Source organism: Aquarana catesbeiana, linkage group LG01, assembly GCF_042186555.1.
Source record: "Aquarana catesbeiana isolate 2022-GZ linkage group LG01, ASM4218655v1, whole genome shotgun sequence".
Classification (NCBI taxonomy): domain Eukaryota; kingdom Metazoa; phylum Chordata; class Amphibia; order Anura; family Ranidae; genus Aquarana; species Aquarana catesbeiana.
The window spans coordinates 80,800,472-80,826,838 of record NC_133324.1 but is presented as its reverse complement, the minus strand read 5'-3'; the positions used below and the strand labels follow the sequence as shown (position 1 = coordinate 80,826,838).

Sequence of the window (26,367 nt, the reverse complement as noted above, 5' to 3'; positions counted from 1 at the left end):
TCCTACAGCCTCCTAGGATGTGTTCCAGAAGGCTGAAGGTGGGGTGTGTGAGCAGGGGGTGCTCAGTGCACGTCTTTCTAGACTAGGCTAGAATTGAAAGAGGTACCTGTCAAAAAAGCTGCCCACTCCCAGGGTAAAAAAAAATCAAGTCATGGAGGTGGGATGGAAGAATCGTGGCATTTTTAATTTTTGGGTGATAGCCCGCTTTAAGGAATAAGTACACCTTCAAAGAATTTCTTATATGTAGTGCACCCCTGCAAGAACCACTGGTAAACGTAGTCCTTTTTCCTTGTTAGAGCACTCACAGCCAGGCACAGCATTTTCCTCATTCTTCCACTGGCTTGAAGAAGAAACCGTCAAAGGGTGTCTTTTTAGGGTTTTATTGGAACGAGGAACTTGGATGGCGTGAAGGGAGCATGGGATACCCCACAGCTGATAAACTGAACACTTGTGGACTCTTCTCTAGCTTGTTGAGCTATACAAAAATGGGCCGCAGTCTCTCTAATGCTGACAGGTGACCTAGGGCTTTTCCCAAATGACTTTCCTGCACAGGGTCGATTACCCACATGGCTACAGGATCATCAGTTGCCCCATTCTGATATCCAGCAGGCACTCTCCAGTGAGGGAGGCACAAAATCACACTGCCATAGGGCAGCTGGACACCTAACCCCCCCCCCAATTTCCTCCTGGTATTCTCCAGACCCAAATGAACTCCAGGACTACAGTTGTTTTTTTTTTTTTTTTTTTTTAAAGGGGGGGGGGGGTAGATGAAGCCTCAGCTGGGACCTCAATATTTTCTAGATGGCACCTCCAGAAATCCTGTCCCAGGGCAGAGCCCTTGCTAAGGGGTCTCCTCCAGAAGGACCTTGACCCACCTCCTGCTTCAGGCCCCAGACTATTTATGAGCTCCATCAACTTCTGGCTACATTTTCACAGGAATTGGCTGGAATCCCATAAATATTCAGGCTGCTTACTCTGTTCTTCCTCCTGCCATAATGCTAGGATCTTCTAGAATACAGAGAGAGGCAATCACAACAGCAGTCTGTGAGACACTAAGCAGGCCTGAAAAATCAGTGCCCACTCCACTGATTACAAAATTTACCTAACAATCTACACTATTTTGGGAGGGTGTTACACATACGGTATATTCAGAAAAATCAACCATGTTTGCAAATAAAAGCTCACAAAGGACTGTAGGAGCTCAGATTCCCTGATGAGGTTGGCCCCAGAAACTTGGCGCTCTCCATATAGATTCACAATAAAGAAAGTGTCTTTTGATCTGTTTAAATGTGAATCGTTTCTACTTACAACAGCAACATTTTGTGGAATTGCAGCAGGTGGTTCTCTAACACGTTTTGGACAGATATCGCCTTAATCATAGCTGACCCATATAAACAAAGGTGCACCTACAATATATACTCCATATTCTCCACCCTCCTGCGAGGGGATGCAATTCCAGCAAAAAGCTATTGTATGAAAATATTACAAAAATAATTAATCATTATATCACATCACACATATGTCAAAAAACAAAGTTCGATACACAGCATATGAATTTAAAGGAAACAAAGAAATCTTTTGAAGTCTATGTTGCAATATAAACTTCACTTCAAATCCACATCCCATGGATGGTTTAATCCAGGAGTTGATCTGGATCCCCTTGCTGTGTGAAGAATATTATATATATATATATATATAATTTTATATTAATTTTTTTTTTTTTTTATATATATCCAGTTACTAGGTGAAGCTAAATCAATGAGGTGTACAAAAGTGACATCTCTGGCTAATTAAAGTATACCTAAAGGCAGAACTTTTTATAGATTTGTATAGACTGGTAAGTATTAGAACCCCTGCCAAGTTTTTATTGCTGTCTGTGTCCCTGTCAGAAACCATGAATCAGACTGAGACAGAAGTACAGTTAAATCACACTTTAACTGCTTCCCGACCGCCTCACGCAGATATACTGCAGCAGAAGGGCATGTACAGGCAGATTAACATACCTGTACATGGCCCTTTAAGAGGCGGCTTGCGGGCGCGCGCGACCGCCGGGAGCTCCGCGACCATGATCGCGGGTCCCGCGGACTATATGTTCGCGGGTCCCGCGGACTCTGTCCACGGGGATACCCATGATCGTCTCACGGTGAGGAAGAACAGGAAGATGCTAATGTAAACAAGCATCTCCCCGTTCTGCCTAATGACCCTGTCACTGATCACAGCTCCATGTGATCGGGAACGGTGATCAGTGACGTGTCACACACAGCCCCTCCCAATTAGAATCACTCCCTAGGACACACTTAACCCCTACAGCGCCACCTAGTGGTTAACCCCTTCACTGCTGGTGACCTTTTTCCAGTAATCCATGCAATTTTTTTTTTAGCATTGATCGCTGTATTCCCACAGTCCCAAAAATGTGTCAAAATTGTCCGATGTGTCCGCCATAATGTCGCAGTTATGATTAAAAATCGCCGCCATTACTAGTAAAAAAAAATTATCAATAAAAATGCCATAAAACTATCCCCTCTTTTGTAGACGCTATATCTTTTGCGCAAACCAATCAAACGCTTTTTTTTTTTGTTTTTTTTTTTTTTTGTTTTTTGTTTAAAGTAAAATGTAATGCTTTTTCTTCAAAATTGTCGCTAGTTTTTTTGTTGTTCGTTTGTGCAAAAAATAAAAACCGCAGAGGTGATCAAATACCACCAAAAGAGAGCTCTATTTGTGGGAAAAAAATGACGTCCATTTTGTTTGGGAGCCACGTCGCACAACCGCGCAATTGTCAGTTAAAGCAACGCAGTGCCGAATCGCAAAAAGTGCTCTGGTCTTTGGCCAGCCAAATGGTCCGGGGCTTAAGTGGTTAATAATAATAGTAATAAAAAAAAAAAAGTAAACGGAGTAAATGTAGTCAAAACATAGCCAGAGTTCAGGAACCGGAACAGATAGTCAGACAAGCCAAAACGACAAGGAGCCAGAAGGAATGTCAGCCAAGCAAGTCTTTAACAGGAACAGAGAAGAGCGTCTCTAGAGATGTGACCAAGGCGAAGGCAGGGATCATCTGGACTGGATGGCTTAAGTAGGCAGGACAGACGAGCAGGATATCATCAACAGGTGAGTGATTGTGGAGAGATAGGAGCTGGCAATTAGCCGATAGCTGAGCGGCCAGCTCGGAGAAGGAAGGGCTGGGCTCTCTGTAATTGTCCGGATCCCCAGTTTCACTGGGAATGAAACTGAGGGTAATTCCAGCATTTTAAGCTGGTTCCAAAGCCTAAACGCTTTTTACCTTTAACGTAGAACTATAAGCAAAACTTTTTTTTTTTTAAATTTTGGATAGAGCAAGAGAGGGTTATAACCATTGTCATATTTTCTTTTGGTCAACTGTGTCTCATAGTGGAGATTTCGCTTCACTTCCTCCTCTGTAGACAAAACAGGAAGTGGGAGGAAATCCCTGCAAATGAAGGGAATCCCTTGGGGGCCCCCAGGTCACCAGAACTAGTATCCCCATTGGAATATTATTTTTTTATGTACAACCCCAAATTGGATTTTCTTTCACTTTCAATAATATGGGTAAATGGGACAACTAGAGGGTGAATCTTTCTAATCGGGACACAGACAGCAATAAAACCTGACAGGTGTTTTAATCCCTCGCCACTCTATCCAAAATATAATAAAACATTTTTGGTTTTAGTTATAGTTTAATGCATTCCTTGCATTAAGGTAAAAAATGCTCAGGTATCAGCATCCCCCCTCCCCTTTTTTACTTTCCTGAACCCTCATTCGATCCAGCGATGTGCATGTCTGCAGCTCTTCTCTTCCCTCACTTCTGGGTCTCACTGGCCTTCCTGGGGCTCCAGGAGCCATTGTCTGCTGCTGCTGTCACTCAAAGCAAGTGACAAGGGATCGGGGGGGTGCTTTGTGTGTCAATGGATGCAGAAACGGGACTCGGGAGCGGGTGCACACACACACACGTGTCCCCCAGGAGCACCAGTGGTGGACCTGGGAAGAGGAGGTTTCTATTGTGCATAGTATTGATATAAGCGCTGGAAGCTTCTTGGATGCAGTAATACGGCTTTACTTTCATGGAGAAATATCAGAACATGTCTTTATATCAGGGAGACAAAAACAGGAAGCAGGAATATATAAGAACATATATTGAGGAAAGACCAGCACTTCCTCTCATTACATTGCCATAGAAAACATAACACTGCAGTGCCACCTGCTGGATATTAAGGTATAATGTACATAGTCAGTTTATAAAAGCAACTTTACATTAAATGCTGTTTTCTCTTTCAACACCTCTTCTCAACAGCATGTGCTTTGTCAAATTACATTCAGCTTCTTCTGGATATAACTATGACCTTCCTTCAACAAAGGTTTGGTGAGTGCATCAGCAGTCATTCCCTCTGATGGGCGGTATTGAATGTCAATAGCACCTTGCTCTTGATTGTCCCTTCGTGGGCGATACTTGACATTGATGTGTTTGGTCCTAGGATTGACCCTTTCTGATTGCGTAAGCGTTATACATACCTGGTTGTCTTCAAAAATGGAAATTGGTTTTGACATGTCTATCCCAATGTCCACAAAAAGTTGATGAATCCATATTGCTTCTTGACATGCGTGTGCTGCTGTAATGTACTCTGCTTCAGTTGAAGATATTGAGAGTTGTTTGCTTTCGACTTGACCAACTTATAGTTCCTTCCCCATACTGGAAGATGAATCCACTTGTGGATTTGCGGTCTTTGCAGTCCCCGGCCTGATCAGCATCCACGTGCCCGACCAGTTTTGGATCTGATGTTGCTGGTAACTGTAATTTCATCTGAATTGTTCCTTTGAGGTAGAGCATCACTCCTTCCTTCTTCCTTTTTTTTTTTTTTTTTTTTTTTAATATTGCGTTCCAATCACACTGACAGGAAGCTGAAACTTTCCTGCATAGTATGCCCACTGCTGCGGCTATGTCTGGTCTTGTCACAGTGGCAAGCAGTTTACTGCTTGCTATGCCATACATGTCATTGTTTGGTAGCAACAGTTTTCTGTTTCATTGCTCTTTTGATAGCTTGGTTCCATAGGATAGAAATATAAAATATATCCCAGCGCTACTAGATACGTGAAACATATACTGCTGCAAACACTGAAGGTGATGTCAGAACCCTAAAATAAGTGAAAAAAAGAATATAGTGCTGCGCTGTAAATTAATATCAACTACAAGATATGGAAAATTGAAACAATGCAGTGCTGTATGTCATACAGCCATATCTAAGCAAATACAAAATAAAGTGACGATGCGCATAGCTGCAAGTGATACGCTAAAATTAGGGATGAGCCGAGCACCCCCCCCCCCCCCCCCGGGTTCGTTTTGCAGCAGAACATGCGAACAGACAAAAAAGTTGTTCAAACACCGTTTAAAGTCTATGGGGCACGAACCTGAAAAATCAAAAGTGCTCATTTTAAAGGCTTATATGCAAGTTATTGTCTTAAAAAGAGTTTGGGGACCTGGGTCCTGCCCCAGGGGACATGGGACATGTATCAATGCAAAAAAAAGTTTTTTAAAAATGGCCGTTTTTTCGGGAGCAGTGATTTGAATAATGCTTAAAGTGAAACAAAAGTGTAATATTCCTTTAAATTTCGTACCTGGGGGGTGTCTATAGTATGCCTGTAAAGTGGCGCATGTTTCCCGTGTTTAGAACAGTCCGAGAGCAAAATGACATTTCTAAAGGGGAAAAAAAGTAATTTAAATTACTCACGGCTATAATGAATTGTCGGTCCCGGTGTTCTGCCGAGAAAGTTCCCCTCGGCGGATAAGGACCCCCTCTACTGTGCAGGCGCAGCGCTTGCGCAGTAGGAGCCAACGGAAATAGCTGAAGCCGAATACAATAGAAATCAGCTGTACCAGGCGCCTGTAAGAGGGCCGCTCGCCACGTTTTGGACACGGCCTCGCTTCGCTCGGCACTTTTTTATTCTCCCTCTAGGTCCACTTAGATGGTGGGGCTTCAACCTGGACCCAGGGTGCAGGCGTCGTGTACAGCTGATTGAAGTTTTTCATCTTCGGCTATTTTCGGCGGCTCCTAGTCCTTCGTACTGCACAAGCGCTGCACCTGTGCAGTACAGGGGGGTCCTTATCCGCCGGGGGAACTTTCTCGGCAAGACACCGGCAATACACATAAGTTCAACGTCATGGGATTCCCTCACAGGGGAAACCCAAACCAAAATTTAAAAAAAAAATGCATGGGGGTCCCCCCAAATTCCCAAACTTTGTGGGACAGTTTTATTTTTTTTTTTTAATAAAGGACTTGTCCCAAGGCATGTATTGTCATGTTGTGTGTGTGTGTGTGTGTGTGTGTGTGTTTCTCCTGCAGACCCCCACAACCACCGGCCATGGTTGTGGGGACAAGTTGCTTTTGGAGGGCTACCCCAAAGCACCCTTCAAATGTTGAGGGCATGTGGCCTGGTACGGTTCGGGGGGGGCATTCTCTCGTCCCCCCTCCCCTTTTCCTGTGGCCTGCCAAGTTGGATGCTCGGATAAGGGTCTGGATTTTGAGGGGGACCCCCATTCTTTTTTAATTTTGGCGCGGGGTTCCCCTTAATATCCATACCAGACCTGAAGGGCCTTGTATGGAATTTGGGGGACCCCCCTGCAGAATTTTTTTTTTTTTTTTTTTTTTTTTTTTAACTTTGGTTCGGGGTTCCGCTGTGGGGGGAATCCCATGCCGTTTTTATCAATGAACTTTTAAGTATATTGCCTGGACCGACAATTCATTATAGCCGTGAGTAGTTTTAAATTACTTTTTTTTTTTTTTTTCCTTTAGAAATGTCATTTTGCTCTCGTACTGTTCTAAACACAGGAAACATGCGCCACTTTACGGGCATACTACAGACACCCCCCAGGTAGGAAATTTAAAGGAATATTACACTTTTATTGTTTCACTTTAAGCATTATAGAAAATCACTGCTCCTGAAAAAACAGCCGTTTTTTAAAACTTTTTTTTTCTGCATTGATACATTGCCCTTGGGGTAGGACGCAGGACCCAGGTCCCCAAACACTTTTTATGACGGTACCATGCATATAAGCCTTTAAAATTAGCACTTTTGATTTCTCCTATAGACTTTTAAAGGGTGTTCCGCGGCTTTCGAATTTGCTGCAAACACCCCAAATTGTTCGCTATTCAGCGAACACCCGATGTTCGAATCGAACATCGGGCTCATCCCTAGCTAAAATCACAAAAGTGAATAATCAAGCAAACAACAAATGTCCTTGATTCTTGATAGATATGCAGTATCAATAAAATCAAATAATCAAGAGCTAAAATATATCCGTGCGGACTCCTCTTCGAAGGATATCTATCGTGCAGGTAGAGTGATGGTGACTTTTTATATAGAGTGCAGATGAATGGTGACTTCTTGTCCTCAGTGAAAAAAAAACGTAATGTATGATGTCCCCTTACCTTACTGCCGTAAGGTAACAGCATGTAAATATCTCTTTGAGTATCAGATGTGTTCACTATGGATCTGGGTGTCCACCGACCTCTAGAGCTGGTATTATGTGATCTACTGGTGTCTGTCCTTCTATATGGCCGAGAGCCCTCTGCTCCATAGTGGACACATCTGATACTCAAAGAGATATGTACATGTTACCTTACAGCAGTAAGGTAAGGGGACATCTATACATCAGGAGTAGTCATGACTGCTTCTCCCCAGTACTTGTGAGGTAGGTTGTTAATGGCATCAGACAACATGCATCTGGCCATTTCTATAAGGGTGTGATTTTATTTTATGTTTTTCCTTTCTGCTACACCGTTTTGTTCAGGAGTGTATGGTGTGGTTGTCTGGTGTACTATTCTTGAGGCCACTTCTTTACTTATGTATTCTCCCCATTGTCTGTGCAAATTTTTTCTGGTTTTTGTTGGAATTTGTTGCAAGACATGGCAATGAACTCTTGAAGTTTCTCTGATGTTTCATTCTTATGTTTCACCAGATAAGTAGTTGTGTACCTGGAATAATCAGTAGATATCTGTTCCCGCCTGATGTAGGAGTTTTCATTGGACCACCTACATCACTGTGTATGAGCTGCAGGGGGTGGGTGGATTTACTTTGAGAAGCCTGTGGAAGGAGAGCACGTGTGGCTTTTGCTTCAAAACAGAATTTGCATTTCATGAGCACTTTGCAAGGCGCTATTATCAAATCTTCTGATACGCCTCTTTTTATAGTGTCCTGTATAGCTTCTGGACTTTTGTGCACAAGCTGCCTGTGCCATAAGTGAATACATTTGCTGTGTAGGTCATTAGAGACCATATTGGCTTGCTGGTCTGTGGTGATGAACCTGTATAGGTGATCATCTAGTTTTTCCTTTTGCGAGTAATCGCTTGTTGTTGTGAATTGTGCATTCATCACCCTGGAATTTAACTGAGACCGTTGTTTGCAAGACTTTTTACTGATAAAAGCCTGTCTTCTAGTTCTGGAACATACAGCACTTTTTTTACGTGTATACTGTGGTGACCTCCTTGTGGTGTAATGCAGTTCAGGAAGCCCTGGCCTTTACCTTCAGAGGTGATGCTTTTCCCGTTTTGCAAGGAAAACTTTGTTTTTTGCACTGTAATCAATGTTTGTGAAGGAGGTCTCATCGCTAGTCATGTGGCTTGTCGCACCAGAGTTTATGCACCAGCTGCGTGGCTTGCCGCTCTGTGTCACTTTAAACGTGCCACTCCATGATGTGTCTGCAGTTCCTTTGTGATTGCTTTGACTCTCTTTTGTGGAAAAGCTGTAGCTTTCGTCGCTTTCCAGATAGAACAGTTATTTTTTTCAGTGACCAGTCCTTGTACAGCAAAAACAGGCTCTGCTTTCTTTTGTTGTGCTTTGTGCCTTTGTACATCTTAACAGCTTTTTCATCATGGTGTGGATTTTCTTTCCTTCTGTCATATATCAATTAATTTGCCTTTGTCAAATTCCAGTGTCATCTCCTGCTCGTGTCTGGTTTCTAAAGCTTTTGATAAGAGCAGTACATGTCTCTGGAAGGCTGCAGACAAGCAAAACAACAATATGGTTATCTTTTGCTTTCCTCTCTGATGGCACGTAGCTGCCTTATGATCTCTAGCATAGCTTTCACGTGGTTACGCATTTGCTGGCCTTCTTGTCTCATCTCATACAACTTTCTTAGTAGAAACAGCTTGCTGTTTAGACTTGAATGCTTATGCAGTTTTTGTAATGAAGTCCACATACCTTTGGCCGTTTTCTCTGTTGTTATGTGGATAAGCTGGTCATCTTTCACTAGCAAGCCTTTAATCGCTTTTGCCTGCCTATCATAGTCCTCTGTGTCTCCGTCTGTGGGTTTGTATGTATTCAGCACTTGCCACAACTCATCCTTGCCTAGAATAATTTCTAGTTTAAACTTCCACAGCTGGTAATTGGCATTGTTCAGCTTTGCTATTCCAAACTGCACATCTGAACTGCTTGCCATCTTTTAGTAGTTTGTTTACAGTACTCACTGATTCACTGTTGCATTCTTTCCAGTGCCTGGGCTTGTAGTATCCTCTCCAATGCCTCTGGGTGCCTGGGACATAACCTATTGTGCAGAGTATTTATATAAATGCTGGAAGCTTCTTGGATGCAGTAATATGGCTTTACTTTCATGAAGAAATATCAGAACATGTCTTTGCACCATGGAGACGACAAACAGGAAGCAGGAGTATACAAGAACATATATTGGGGGAAAGACAAGCACTTCCTCTTATTACATTGCCACAGAATACAAACCATAACACTGCAGTGCCACCTGCTGGATAGAAAGGTATAATATACACAGTCCGTTTATAAAAGCAACTTTACATTACTTGCTGTTGCTCTTCCAACAGTTTGGGGCCGCTTTGTGCAATTCCATTCACCAAGCGAGTAAGTATAGACATGTTTGTAATTGAAAATGTAGTTTAATGTTTTTTATTTTTTTTCTCTTTAAGTTGCCCCCAGAACAGGAAAGGAAGAGAACTCTTCCAATAAACACACATGTTCATATGTCAACTGTCTTAGATTCCTTTCTATTTTGAGGGCAATCCCTTCTGAGTCTACAGGAGAGGAAGTGAAGTAAAATCTAAAAACCCCTCCCTCGCTCTATCCAAAATATAAAACATTTTGGTGATATTCTTTTATGGATGTAATGGGTAAAGTCTTCAAAATGAGTAATGATTTACTAACACGCTGTTAGTTTTTAAGGATATAACTGTGGGGACCATCATTGACCACCTCTTGAAGAATCCTTACCCTGAGGTCAGTCTGGAAGAATCAGTGAGGTCTAAACTCCCATCCTCAGTTGGTAACAAAGCCAGGCTTAGGATGACTACCTAAAAACATCAAAGCATTCTGACTCAGTACTCCTCCTCTTCAGCCCTAATGTAATCAGTGGGCTGGCCGTTGGGTGGAGTTATGAAAATATCAAAATGTCTTAATGGGTGGATTTTATATGGCAAATACTGTGCGCAGACCGCTCTATAGAACCCCCACATGCGATGCTGAGCCCCATGTTCAAAAGAAATGAAATGCAGTTCAAAGGTGCCAGGCTGGCGATAAAGATGATGCTGGACATCCTCTGGTCAGGAAAATCAGACTCTGTCTGACTTGTTCCTGCTCCCATTGCACACTTTGAGAAGCTCAGTGTGCAGTGAAATTAGAGTAAACAATTTCAGTACAAGAGAGGAGCCTGTACAACTGTGCAAGACTGAAGGGAAGGCTGGAATTTAGTTTTAGTTCTTTCTTTACACACAAGGTCAAATTGGCATCACAAACCATTCTAGCCCCAACAGTCCTATCATGTCAGCGAGCATTTTAGATCAAGATCCAGAACTTGTAAAAATATAAAATCAGAAATCTTATTCCACCAGTTAAAAGTAATAAAGGAATGTAAAATGAGCACAAATCCCAGAAGGCCTAAAACCTTGTATCCTCTTAATTAGTGCCGAATTACCAAATAGGCAGAGTAGGCATCGGCCTTTGGGTCCCACACCATTTAAGGGCCCCACTTCAGCAGGTCAAATAATAATTTGATCTTGAAAGAAAACAGCAATGACGCTTTCGTAAATTATTTACAAAAGATAGTGTAGCACCCTCTAGTGTGCTACTAGTTTGAGTGCAGGGAAATGTATATTCTGACTCATTTTAATAGAGGTTGTGACATTATCAGCCTGCCTCTCTGACTTGCTCGCTGTGATTGGCTGAGCGCTGCTGCTCTAAACTAGACTGTAGACCAGTGGTTCTTAACCCTGTCAAGTACCCGCTAACAGGCCATGGTTTTTGGAATTTCTCTTGGATAAAATAGCTGTCCAAAATACCAAGCCATTGACTCTGATTTAAAGCACCTCTGCAAGATAAAGGAAAACCTGCAAACATGGCCTGTTGTGGGTACTTGAGGACAGGGTTGAGAACCACTGCTGTAGACTAGTCTGTGTTCAGGGAACTCTCTGCTCATATCTGGAACACAATGCAGCATACTGTATGTAGATGCAGCCACATACCATTCACACATGCAGCAGGCTAACAGCTTAGGGAGAGACATGGTTGATTTGGGCCAGCTTGGCCCAAACAAACTATGTAAATTAGTTCAAAAGCTAGAGTTCTCTTTAAACCTGTGGGTCAGGGTTTATTAGAGGTCCGGGCAGCATGACGCATACAGGCAGCTCTCTGGTGCCCCCCCTTCTGGAAAGTTGGAGAACATTCTGTAAACTAAAGGGCGGAGGCTAGGAGGGGGGTTCTGCATATTTAAGGGAGTTTAGCCAATCCCCAGGTGGTGGGCCTGGCATAGGGCTAAGCCACCACTTAAATATTATTGAGTCATGCTGGCAGGGGAGTTGGGTGGGAGATGGAGTACTGAGGGGACTGTCGGTAACCCTTGAGGCCAGGGCCCATCCTAGGGTCACAGACGCCTGGGTGCAGAAATATTTCTGGCACCCCCACATGGTCATGGTCATCTTACCCACTCCTCCCCTCCTACAAATGTTTCTATGGCAATGACTCAAACACAGAGATGCTCCCATAAGAAGTCTTCATTACCCTGGGATCCTCCCATGATCTCTTAACAATAAAGAAAATACAGGAAGAGCGTACACTAAGACCTGGAGGGGAGTCTCTCTGATGCGCACGCACACACAGAGGGCTTCTGTTAGAGTCTGTTATAGCCCACAGACATAGTACAGGAGACGGTCAAAGACTGCAGACATGGTGTCAGAGACTGCAATCATGGTACAGGAGATGGTCAGACTGTAGACATGATGCAATAGATGGTCAGAGACTGTAGACATGATACAAGCGAAGGTCAGAGACTTCAGACATAGTACAAGAGATGGTCAGAGACTGCAGACATGATACAAGAGATGGTCAGAGACTGCGGATATAGTACAAGAGATGGTCAGAGACTGCAGATATAGTACAGGAGATGGTCAGAGACTGCAGATATAATACAGGAGGTGGTCAAAGACTGTAGTTCCTATGGACGTTGGTAGATGATGGCTGATCGGCCCTTTCACCTGACCCAGTGATACAGCAACGGTTCCTCTGATCAGGAGTCAGCTCACTCTGAATTGCCTGTGGCGACTCCGCTGGTTCGCACCCAGATCTGTATTCTGGCAATGACTCCATTCCTTTCTCCGCCAGGAATGGCGCTAGGCTGTGTGGCTTTTCTTCTGGTGGCGCAGGGCAGCGGGGGTTCTCTCTCCTGGTGGTGGTCGGTGGGAAGAATGTCCCTTACATTGGTGGTCAGTGGGAAGAATGTTCCTTACATTGATGGCGGTAAAACATGGTGCCACCCCCCCTTCCACTAACTATAGTCTCCCCTCAGTACAGACCCCCCTCTACTAAGTATAGACCCCCCCCTCCGTCAGTGCAGACCTCCCACTAAGTATAAACCCCTTTCTCAGTACAGACCCCCCCTCCATTAGTACAGACCCCCCCCAGGACAAATCACCCCCCCTTCATTAGTACAGACCCCCCCAGGGTAACCCTCCCCTCCATTAGGTTACATAAAAACGCTTGGTGCCAGCGGGAAAGAAGAGGACAGTGTGCAGCCGTGCTGCCCGGGTGGAGAGCAGATCACAGCAGGCAGGAGTTAGACAGAGAGGAGGAGGAGAAGAACATGTGTCAGGCATGGACCGCCCCCCCCAAGTGACATAACTGCGTGGCTGGTCTCTGTCCACACAGACAGCCGCTCCGATCTCCAGCTGCTCTCCTTCTCTGACAGGATATATATTTATTATAGCTTAATATTCAAAGGGCCAGGAAAAGATACCATCTCCCGTCACAGGGCCTAATTCATTAGCTCGATAAAGGCCTTTGTATTCCTCTGTGCTAATCAACCATTTATCCATTTCAAAGGGGTGTTTGATGAGAATATTTCTTTCATCTGTTCAGGAAAGGAGGTTTTGCCCTGGCTAATGCCATGCATAGTTAAGTGCCCCATTCAAGAGAAGGTGACGACCTCTTCAAATAAATTATCACTAACTCGTGACCCCAACAAGAGGAAGTTGCCCAAACTAGGAGATACGCCTGGAGGGAGTAGAGGGCTAACAGAATACCCAATCAGAGTGGCCCTATTCAAGTCAATGAGAGATGGGCCTATAAGAAGTAGTCCCAAAGAGAGTGATGAGAGAGATGAAAACTGACCTGGGCCCAGGACCATTAATATAGGTAATTATCGGAGCATCTCCCAGCACTTAAAGGTATACCTGCTTGTCATATGTTTGTTTGTTTACTATTTGTATTGTGATGAATATACTCTGTGTCACGGAACGTCCCACACTCCGCTTGAGTGCTTCTGTCAGTATACCGCTTCCTAAGTTCTCGTGGAACACGAGTCCAATGGATCTGGCTATAGGAACCCCCAAGAACTAGACAACCCCAGTCTTGGAGTACATCAGAACTAACTCTTTATTTGAGATCTCACACACATTTATACAGCAGGCTGACTCAAAGCTAACCTAATTAACATGAGCTAATTTACTAAAACATTTACCCAGACCAGATGACAGACTTGTGGGCACCGAGCTTCACACAGTAGTATAAACACAATAGCTGGAGCTAATTACAATTAACAATACAAACAAAACCTAATTAACCTAATTAACATGAGCTCCAATAGGAGTCGTCCCGTCTCCTACATTGTATAGAGGACAATGTGATCAGCTCATTCAATTAACAAACACAGGTAGTTGGAGTTGATGACACCAGCATCTCCTCACAGGATGTGTCCCAACAGTAAAATTCAGTCTTATCATTCTAATATGGCATATAAAGGGTTCCAAAGTCTGTGTGTTTTGGGGGGACATGGAGCTGAATCCAAAGTAACACCAACCCCAGGGTCCCTAGGCATACAGCTCACAGAGAGCACCATTCCCCCAAATGCTAGGGCCCATAATCGGTGGGCAAGAGGCTTGCGTTCAGTCCCCTCCAATAGCCTCTGTCCCGGGTGAGTCTGTCACACTCTGCATTCTTGCATTTTAACCTAATATTTTCTCCCTTGTTTAAGACTATAGATATTGTCTGTGTATTGGGTAGACTGTTAACGATACTCTAATAAATGTTATTATATTAAAGCTTTCACTTCTGGTCAAATTATTTAACCAACCTCATATCTTATGGTTAATCATAAATATACATTTATAAAGGTTAACAGTGGCGACCAACGAAGGCCAGTACAGGACTGAAAGTATTTAATATAATGCCAAAATTTGTGTATTGGAGATTAACGTTAGGAGGAGGGAGGGGAGCACTCTGGCACTTCAGCGACCCCACCTCTGTGGCGCCTGGGTGAATTGCACCCGCCTAGAATCGGCCCTGCTTGAGGCAGACCCCCTAGCCTGGGTGGTGGTGCTCTGCCTTGGGCCAGGGCTCAGGTGATGACCTGGGAGGATCCTGACAACAGGAAAAGCTTGGAAGGAGTCTTCCCTGAGAGGCAGCGGAAGCAAGGAGGACAGTGCGAGTACTACAGGTACACTGTTCAGGGATCTACAAGGTAGAGACTGCCACACGTAGCAGGTCTCTCTGGACCTGCTGCGTTGATGGGGATATCCCTTCCGCAGAGCTATTGTGTTCTCCTGGTGGCGGGAGGAGCCGCCACTCCTGGGAGAACACACAGTATTTATTACTATTGGCTATAGCCTCTGGCAATACTCTCATGAAAAATCCAACATGCTGGTTAAAGCCAAGCAGATTGATCAACTTGGGTACAATCAGCCTGCCCATACGTGGTTCGAGTCTCGGTTGGTTCCTGCTGAACAGTCTGAGATTCGAACCGTTAAAGCCGGCATTACACATATAAAGGTTGCACAAAAATTTTTTTACAAACTGACAGCTTGTCAGGAGACTAGTAGACCGGACTGTGTGGACTGCACAGAGATAACCCAAACGCATGTAAATGAATAAATAATATTTATTAAAAATAAGTGATAACTCAGAAAATACAAACAGTGCAAAACCAACACAACAAACCCACAGCAAACAATAGTATATACAGCAAGGGGCAATACCGGAATCACAGATGTCAGCCAGGCCAGGGTCATACACAGCAGGTAAGCAGGAACAAGGGATAAACCAGAAGCATAAACGTTAGCCAAGCCAGGGTCATACACAGGAGGTCAGCAGATGGGTAAGGACGGGAAACCAGCAGGAAGGGGAGAGGATGGATGGTAAAGCTGCAGGGTAGGGATCCAAGGGAATCAGGAGGGACAAGAACAAGATGGGCCTGGGATAGGGATCGGATCAGAGCAGAGCGGGACAGAGCAGGTTCACAAACAGGATACAGGCGTCAAGGCACAGGGAGAAAGATACCAAGGCGAGCATGTGAGGGCTTGCCGGGTATTTATAGGGCTGACTCTAATTGGCTTCAAGTCACACCTGAGCACAGGGAGTGTTGTCTGCTCCATACTGCCAGGATCCATCCGCTGGTGGACATCAGCACTGCGGCCAAAAGATGAAGTGACACCAGCAGGGAAATATTCTCCTGACAGTTCAACACTGCCAGGAGACACCTGCTGGTGGACCCCAGTACTGCATGCCAAACGATATATCTTACCAGCGGATGGACCCTTTCCTGACAGTACCCCTCCCTAAAGGAGCGGCCTCCGGACACTCCAACTGGTCTTAATTGTCCATGGTCTATGGCATCAGGCAGAATGGTGGAAGAAGGCATTTCAGGCTGGTCATCAGGCACATCCGGGCAGACGGCTGGCATGTCAGTCTTTGAGCTGGGCAGCGGACAGGAACAACTTGAGCTGGGCAGCAGACAGGAACAACTTGAGCTGGGCAGCAGACAGGAACAACTTGAGCTGGGCAGCAGACAGGAACAACTTGAGCTGGGCAGCAGACAGGAACAACTTGAGCTGGGCAGCAGACAGGAACAACTTGAGCTGGGCAGCAGACAGGAACAACTTGAGCTGGGCAGCAGACAGGAACAACTTGAGCTGGGCAGCAGACAGGAACAACTTGAGCTGGGCAGCAGACAGGAACAACTTGAGCTGGGCAGCAGACAGGAACAACTTGAGCTGGGCAGCAGACAGGAACAACTTGAGCTGGGCAGCAGACAGGAACAACTTGAGCTGGGCAGCAGGCTCCGGGTCATCGAGCTGGGCAGCAGGCTCCGGGTCATCGAGCTGGGCAGCAGGCTCCGGGTCATCGAGCTGGGCAGCAGGCTCCGGGTCATCGAGCTGGGCAGCAGGCTCATCGAGCTGGGCAGCAGGCTCATCGAGCTGGGCAGCAGGCTCATCGAGCTGGGCAGCAGGCTCTGGAACATTGGGCCGAACAGCGAGCACCGTAAGGGCAGGCCAGATTACAGGCACCGGCTCAGCAAGCTGGGTAACGGACCCCGGCCCAGCGGGCTGGGTAACGGACCCCGACTCAGCGAGCTGGACACCGGGCACTGGTTCGGCAAGCCGGATAACGGATACTGGCTTGACAGGTAAAGTGACGGACTTCGGTTTAGCAGACCGGGTAACGGGCACCGATTCAACAGACTGGGTAACGGGCACCGATTCAGCAGGCTGAGACACGGGCACCGAAACTCCAGGCTGAAACACGGGCACCGAAACCTCAGGCTGGGGTACCAACATCACGACATCAGGCTGGAAGACAGGTACCAGGATATCAGGCTGGAGGATGGACACATCAAACCGGAAAGCAGGCTTATCAGGCTGAACAGTAGGTACTGGCACAACAGGCTGAACAGGTACATCGGACTGGTCAACAGTCGCTGGAGCGTCAGACTGGAACATGGACCCTGGGATTCCGGGCTGGAAGGCAAGCTTCAAGACATCCGGCTGGAAGGCAGGCATATCAGACTGGATAGCAGGTGCATTAGACTGGAGAGCGGGTGCATCAGACTGGAAGGTGGGCACACCAGACTGGAAGGTGGGCACACCAGACTGGAAGGTGGGCACACCAGACTGGAAGGTGGGCACACCAGACTGGAAGGCAGGGACATCAAGCTGGAAGGCAGGGACATCAAGCTGGAAGGCAGGGACATCAAGCTGGAAGGCAGGCATCGGAACATCAGGTAGAAATGCAGAAACCGAGACATCAGGCTGAAAAGCAAGCTTCGGGACATCAGGCTGGGAGGCAGGCATGAAGACATCAGACTGGGGAGCGGGCACTGGAACTTTAGACTGGGCAGCAGACACAGGCGCTGGCACATCGGGCAGAACAGCAGGTGCTGGCATACCAGGCTGAACAATAGGTACATCGGACTGGACAGTAGTCACTGAAGCGTCAGACTGGAACATGGGCACTGAGATGTCAGGCTGAGCAGCAGGCACTGGGACCTCCAACTGGACAGCGGGCACAGGCATTGGCACAACAGGTTGAGTAGAAGACACTGGCGCATCAGGCTCGGTAGCTGGCACTGGACTGTCAGGCTGGGTAGCAGGCAGAGGTTTGACAGAATCAGGTGGGTTAGTTGGTGTAGAAGCAAGTTGGGTTACTGGCAGGATCGTGTGGGTAGGAAAGAATTTTTGTTTCTTTTTTGGTTTAGCCCGTGCAGTTTTGTATGTAGGTGCAGGGCTGAAAGAAAAGAAAGTAGCTGGATCGAAGGAAGACCAAGGAACTGTAGTTAGAGAGGGGTTTTGTGGGACTGTTACAGGTGGAGGAGAAGAAACAGGTGGATTGAAGGCGGGATAGGTGCTACACTTGAAGACTGGGTAGTAGTAATTGGTAGGGAGCTGATTAAACAGGGTTGTAGCTGAGGTTGCCATAGGTGACGGGGAGATAGATCTTTTGGAAGGCAGATGATTAATGGCAGGGCTGGAATATTGTGGCTTAGCTAAGGACAGGAGATCTGACCACGCCTGCAGCACAGGTTGAACAAACGCTGATTCACACGCAGCCTGACTAACCAGAGATTGTACTGAATAAATGCAATCGGATAACACCTGCTGGGAACAAGCGGAATAATGTTCATCAAAGAAAGCCGGATCATCCTCTAACAACCATACCAGGGATTCAACCTGGTCACAACTGAAAGGAGGGGAGAAATCGTCACTACCTTCGGGAATGCATGACAAGGCTGACTTTGTACATAATTGGATCAAAGGCTGAACATCCTCAAATAACGCATGACCCTGATCTACTAGTAAATGGGCTGTTTGGATCGTTTCCAGCAGTTGGTCACGGGTCCAACCTTTAAGAGTCTGACGGCAATATTCATTATCCTCTGCTGCCAGCAGAGAATAATAAACAATTTCATCAAAGTTCATTTTTTTTGCGCGCCCACCGTAACAGGACGGCTTCTCAGTGCAGCCACGTCTGGTCAGGGATGGCCTTGGTATACTGTCAGGAGACTAGTAGACCGGACTGTGTGGACTGCACAGAGATAACCCAAACGCATGTAAATGAATAAATAATATTTATTAAAAATAAGTGATAACTCAGAAAATACAAACAGTGCAAAACCAACACAACAAACCCACAGCAAACAATAGTATATACAGCAAGGGGCAATACCGGAATCACAGATGTCAGCCAGGCCAGGGTCATACACAGCAGGTAAGCAGGAACAAGGGATAAACCAGAAGCATAAACGTTAGCCAAGCCAGGGTCATACACAGGAGGTCAGCAGATGGGTAAGGACGGGAAACCAGCAGGAAGGGGAGAGGATGGATGGTAAAGCTGCAGGGTAGGGATCCAAGGGAATCAGGAGGGACAAGAACAAGATGGGCCTGGGATAGGGACCGGATCGGGACAGAGCAGGTTCACAAACAGGATACAGGTGTCAAGGCACAGGGAGAAAGATACCAAGGCGAGCATGTGAGGGCTTGCCGGGTATTTATAGGGCTGACTCTAATTGGCTTCAAGTCACACCTGAGCGCAGGGAGTGTTGTCTGCTCCATACTGCCAGGATCCATCCGCTGGTGGACATCAGCACTGCGGCCAAAAGATGAAGTGACACCAGCAGGGAAATATTCTCCTGACAGTTCAACACTGCCAGGAGACACCTGCTGGTGGACCCCAGCACTGCATGCCAAACGATATATCTTACCAGCGGATGGACCCTTTCCTGACACAGCTGAAAGAAGATAATAAGCTTCAAAGAGACAAACTGAAATGTGACTCTGATGTTTATGTACTTTACTTTAAGTTGTAATTGCTACAATATGTTAATACAGTATTTTCTACATGGAGTCTTTAAATGTGATGTTTATTTCTTTCAGTTGATTCATTTTTGTATTATTTTTTTTTTCTATTGAAGCACTACCCCTGTAAGGGTTGCAGATGACAGGGTTACCCACTTCTACACAGCCAGGCAACAAGCAACTTCCACACTTTCTCCGGACATAAGGAACAGTCCTTTTTTGAGCTTTGTTTTTATTAGGGAGTAATAACATGGGGAACAGGAATTATGGGATGCCCAACTTGACTCCTTCACCAGCCCACCTCCTGGACGTGCTGAACCTGCTCCTGCTGTTCTTTCCTTGCGACTGTGCCTCCAGGAAGGATTCCACTGTGTTGTAGAGGGTCCCTGCAGCACCTGAGCCCCAGGCTCAGGGGCACCCTAAAGGCCACAGACAGCCTCCTCAGCACTCCTTCTCTATCTTTTGTCCAACTGCCCCTGCTGGCATAACCCATTAGTATTTGAGCCCCCCCCCGCCAGCCCAATTTTTGCTGGGGACTGGCTGGGGCCCTCATCAATACTCCAAGCAGGTCCTCCTAGACTCCACCCTTTACTTATGGAAGCTTCTCCAAGGTTCCAGAGAGAAGGGAGTTACCAGAGGTGCTGCTTGCTGAGTCATCCAACCTCCCTGAGTCACTCAGCCCTGACCCAGATTTAACACAGGCCTAGCTCTCAGCCAGGCCAAATTTTCCTACACTAACAACCATATACACTAGCACTCACTAAAGGATGCTACACCTCCAATACAGCTGAGTGTCTTTCAGCTGTAATCTAGCATGCTCTTTTTCTTGTATGGATCTAATATGTTTTCAGTGTGGATACTATACTTGAATGCATGGTCGGTCCACACACTGACCTACAGGACTGTTTTTGTGATCTATACCGGTGCAGCAGTGATGTGTTGTCACCGGATGTAGGATTCATCTGCTATTTTCATCTGGGTCTTACATTTGCACATGAGCTGTGGATTTAGCTGGTGCACCTTATTGGTGTTACACGATTGTTGGTCCCCCCAAGCATGCTACCCGATTTCCATTGCCGTATTGCTCTCAGAAATTTGCATATATTCAATTCCTGTGTAAAATCAAGGAAATTCCCCAATGTCTTGGGAATTAAATTTTAGTCACTTGGGATGTCACTAGTTTGTATACTTCTGTCCCGCACCAACTTGGCATTGATGCAGCGATGGATTTGATTAGAGGATGTAACAATTTTTCAGTTATGCAAATTATTTCAATTAATATTATAAAACCACTATTTCCTGTTTAAGTATCAGTTCTTTGTGTAACTGAAAGGAGTTGCAATGGGTTTGAATGTTGCCCCGCCATTTGCCTGTACATTTATGAATGACTTTGAACACCGGCATATCTTTCAGAATGAATTATTCAAGTGTCATTGCGCCACCTGGTGGCGCTATATTGATGATGTTTTTGCCATATGGCGGGGCAACATGGAATCGCTACTTGCCTTTGATGTGATGCTGAACGATTTTTCTCATGAGATTCAATTTAAAATCAACATTGGGGGAAATCGGTTCCATTTTGGATACCAGGATTTACATTGATGACGATCGGATGAAATCTGATCTGTATATCAAGCCGACTAATAGGAATCAACTATTAGTGTTTGACAGCTTTCATCCCCCTCATGTCTTTCGCTCCATTGTAAGAAGCCAACTGTTGCGGGTCAGGAGAATAGTTGGTAATGAAACTGTGAGGAATAAAAGAATGAAGAAAATGTGCGCTAAGTTTCAGGAACGAGTATATCCCAACTATATTATCTCACAAGAAATAAAAAAGAGAGAACAGGAGGAGATGGGTATAGCTCCAGTGAGACATAGACCACAGACGAGACGATTACCATTTCTGATGCAATTTCACAGCTACAGCGAGCAGGTCTTTAGAGTCATCAAGAAGCATTGGCCCCTTTTAAAACTTTCCTATCCACAGTACGAGGTCTTTCAACAAACACCATTTAAAGCCTTTAGAAGGAATAAAACCTTGCAAGACGCACTGGTGAGATCAGAATATAGACCAAGGGAACATATATCTAAAATGACATTGCTTGGTAAGAAAAGGAAAGGGTGCTTTCCCTGCTTGAATTGCATTCAATGTAAGCTTATACTAAAAGGTGACCATTATGTCCATCCTGAAAATGGAGATAAGGTTGCGATTAAAGGATTTTTTACATGCCAATCCTCCTACGTGATCTATATTCTGACCTGCCCGTGTAAATTGCTATATGTTGGTGAAACCACTCAAAAGATAAAAGATCGAACTGCACAGCATCGCAGCACCATTAGATTGAAACGACCAGGGTTGCCAGTATCAAGACATTTCTTGGAGAAAGGACACCAGGACTCAGACCTAAGATTTATGGTGCTTGAAGAGGTTCCCTGAGATAAGAGGGGGTGATAGAATACTGAGACTTAAGCAGCGAGAGGTTTGGTGGATCAATAGGTTACGATCCCTTCATCCAGATGGAATTAATAGGGACTATGACTTGTACCTATTTTTATGAAGATCCGGTTAGCGACTTTTTTGCATTTTCTATTTTCAGATAGAGTCGCATCTTGACACATGGAAAAGTGGGAGTTGATCAGAAGGATGAAAGTTTCATGAAGTTTTGATTGGAATCTGTAGATTACATGTTTATTGTATTTTTATGCGATTTTTCTTTATATAAGATACTTTTATCTGGATGACTAATGACAATTTGTTGTATATATTGATGCTTTAATTATGACATTATGAGTTGAAAGATTGTATTTATCTCTTCCTTAATCTATGTGGCTTGTGTAGGCATTTACCTGCCTAGATAGGAAACAAATGTGAACGGATATGGGGGTTAATTTTTTTCCTAGTGCTTTTCATTTGGAAGCACGGGACACACCTGTGGGGCAACATCCACCTGTGTTAGAGTTTTTGAATAAAAGAGGGAATTGTTTGCAGAATGTTCACACAAAGCCATACAGCCTGAGGCTCGATTCACACCTATGCATGTTGCTTTTGAGCGTTTTTGGAGGTTTTTTTTTCATGCTTGCCACGTTTTTGAGCAGCGTTTTTGCCGCGTTTTTGCGACGATTTGCGTTTTTTTTATTTTTTTTTTTTTTTTTTTTTTTTTACAGTCTAAAAAAAATTTTAAAAAAATTAAAAAAAAAAAAAAAAAAACAAAAAAAAAAAAACCGGCAAAAACGCATCAAACGCTGCAAAAACGGTGCACTTGCGTTTTTGATGCTTGTCCATTGAATTCTATTACGTGCAAAACGCTGCATTTTGCATGAAAAAAAGTCCCTGACCCTTTCCAAAAATGCAGAGGTACAAAAAGGCATTGATGTGAACATGTTCCATAGGAACCCATGTTAAAAAATTCCCATGCATTTCTGCAAAAATGCAAAATGCATCAAAAAACGCGCTAGTGTGAATGGAGCCTGAGGAAGAGCAGGGATGCTCGCAACTGTATACAGTAGCTGCCATTGATGTACATGATCCGACAATTTCGATGACCTGAAAATTCAGTAAAGTATATTTACATTGGAGAATGTGTCCCTTTATTTATATATATATATATATATTTATATTAAAAAAAAGGTGTGTTACTACTTCTTCCTACTTCTTAATGGTTAGAGCATGGTCAATGCGGGCTCCCAATGTATCCGCCAGTCATATAAGGACAAAAAATGGGACAATTGCTCCAATGCTGCAATCCATTTACTGAAAAATTTGTTCAGAAAAAAAAAAAACTTGAAATGCCAATATGTTGCTATATGTCATCACCGGGCGCCACGCTGTACTTGCTCTCCAAGCCTCGCTAGAGATCTTCGGCTCGGCCGGCCTTTTTCCCTTCCTAGAGGCTTCACACCATTCTATCAGTGAGCAGCAGCACGGCTGAACGGATGCTCTGGCGTCCTACACATCTCTCCCTTCCTTCCCTGGAACCCCTATCTGTGCATCTGGGACATAACCTGGCTCCCAACCCAGCAGGATTTGTGTTGGACTGTTCGCTGCAAGAGACTGAACCTGGCTGCAAGAACTAATCCTCTTTGGACCTGGCATGCCCTGCAGGAACCGCTGTGACCTGTAGTTCCACCGCATCTCTCCAGCCCAGCCAACTGACCCTAATGCAACTTCTCCAACTTCCATGTGAGTGGATATTGTTGTTTTAATAAAATGTATTTATGATTTATACTCAGAGGCGCCCCTCTCCTTGTTGTTTGTTTTAGCTTGCTGGACCCTGCTTTTGGTTCCTTTGGTGGCCGCCCTGACTGACCTCTTGTATATACTCCCAGTATATATGCATGAACTTACACATGCATTTTTACAGTTTTCAGTTTCTGGACTAATCGGTTTTACTTTCAAGGTAACTGTGCTTTGCGCCTTTTTACTTGCAATATGTTGCTACTGCACAGTTACGAAAATCACTTTTCTTCATCAGGCTAGTCAGGCCATGTGTAACCTTCTGTTTGGATAATGACCTGTCTTTATCCAAACCAGGGTGTAACCCTACATGTGTCATACCCAGTGAATTAATTATAAGCTTCATGTGCATTAACCCCCAATAGGGAAGTCAATCATGTAGCTAGGTAAACGGTATATAACCGTAGTGTACACACTCAATATAGGAAAAACAAAACAATTGTGAAAGTTGGATGAATGGACACATTTGAAATCATAAATGCTGAAACAAAATTACAAAAAAAAAGAAAACAAAATTTAAGAAAGAAAAAAATAACAATCCAAAAAGACCCACAATGTATCTATAATAATCAAACCAAATACTTATATGTACCAAACACCAAATTGAAATATTGCACTAGTACCATCTGAAAAATCACTAATATGGATAATATTTTACACAATTTATGACTACTACATAAAAGTCTGTTAACCCCAAACACACTTCACAATTACCTACCTATCTGTTACCACTAAGCTAATTCTAACACAAAGGTGACAATCTATCAAATAGAGTCATATATAGAAAAAAAGGGAAGTGCTTACAAAAGCCAAAGGAAAAAGACAATAATTGCAATTTTTAGCTCCTCATATCAAAAACGTGTATCAAAATGTAGACAATAATTATTCATAATCACCTAATGATAAATTTCCATCATGCATAAAAATATAATCATGGAATAATCAAAAAATCTGATCATGACTTCATCCCATTTTCATCCATCATTCCATGATATGTCCCATAGCTCCCATACATCAGGATGTGATTCTGTCTGAAAAAAGAACATCTTTTCCATCCGGACACAAAGATTGTAACCGGTTAATCCACCAAACTTCACGCTGTCTGAGTTTCAGTATTCTATCACCCCCTCTTTTATCTCGGGGAACCTCCTCAAGTACCATGAATCTCAAATCTGAGTCCTGTTGTCCTTTCTCCAGAAAATGCCTTGATACAGGCAAACCTGGCTGTTTCAATCTTGTGGTGCCGCGATGTTGTGCGATTCTGTCTTTTATCTTCTGGGTAGCTTCACCAACATATACTAGTTTGCAAGGACAAATGAGAATATAGATCACGTAAGAGGATTGACATGTGAAGAATCCCTTTATTGCGACCCTATCCCCATTTCTGGGATGGATATAGTGGTCACCTTTTAGCATAAGTTTGCACTGAATGCAATTCGGGCAGGGGAAACACCCTTTCCTTTTCTTGCCTAGAAACGTGGTTTTTGATATGTTCTTTGGGTCTATATTCTGATCTCACCAATGCATCTGGTAACGTTTTATTCCTTCTTAAGGCTTTAAATGGTGGTTGTTGAAAGACCTCAACCTGTGGGTAAGAACGTTTCAAAAGAGGCCAGTGCTTCTTAATTCTAAACACATGCTCGCTATAGCTGTGAAATTGCATCAAAAATGGTAATCGCATCATCTGTGGTCTGTGTCTTACTGAGGCTGAATCCAATCCTACTGAAGACTCCAATCCTTTCAGGTTATGTTGTGTTTTTCTGTGTTACCCATAAGCCACAATTATTTGCCATTTTTAATATGTGATTAATCGCCCCCAGAGACTTTCTGGTGACAGTTTGATGCTAATGACATGACAAATGCTTAAATAGGGGATATAGTGCTGGCAGTGGGAGAGTATTTGTATAGTGCTAATGATGTCTGGACTTTGCTGTACTGATAAAACGCGGAGTTTAAAGCTATAGGATAAAAGGACTGGATTTGGCTGGTACACATTTTGTGGTTTTTGATTTATGCAGCTAACAATAAACAAAGATTTAGTTCAGCTGAGTTTGATCGATTTGTATTTGTACACAGAGATGACAGATTACACAGCGCCTTGCTGAGTACATGGTCTCATATGCATCAAGCACCGTCTCCTCTTACAGTCTCATGACCTTGATGTGCTTGTAAAAGCAGATACATACTGTACATGTTCAGGGAGGCAGCTACAAATCACGGAACCCTACAGCAAAATTTGTATTTTGCTCTCCGTTTGCCTCCTAGGACCCTTTTCCCACTGGTGGATTCCGCCAGCGGATCTGTCTGCTCAGCAGAGGATCTCTCCCCTGATCCCCACTGAGCAGGCAGATGGTTGATCAGTTTCCGCTTCGCGTTCTCTATGGGGCTGTCAGATGGAAACGGACCATCCAACTGATCTGCCAGGTGAACAGATCCTTGTCCGTCTCTTTAGTGGACCGGATCAGATTGGATGTGGGTCGGTGTCAGTGGACACATGTCCGATGACATCCACCGCTCCATAGAGAGCAATGGATGGTCCGATTGGGTCTGCCT

The 26,367-nt window shown here is 44.4% G+C and overlaps 1 protein-coding gene across 1 annotated transcript in view; it reads left to right on the top strand.

Moving 5' to 3' along the window:
- The window catches only part of SLC45A2 (solute carrier family 45 member 2), a 252,368-nt gene that overhangs the window by 20,663 nt on the left and 205,338 nt on the right, over positions 1 to 26,367 (top strand). The gene's annotated exons all lie outside the window — the stretch shown is intronic.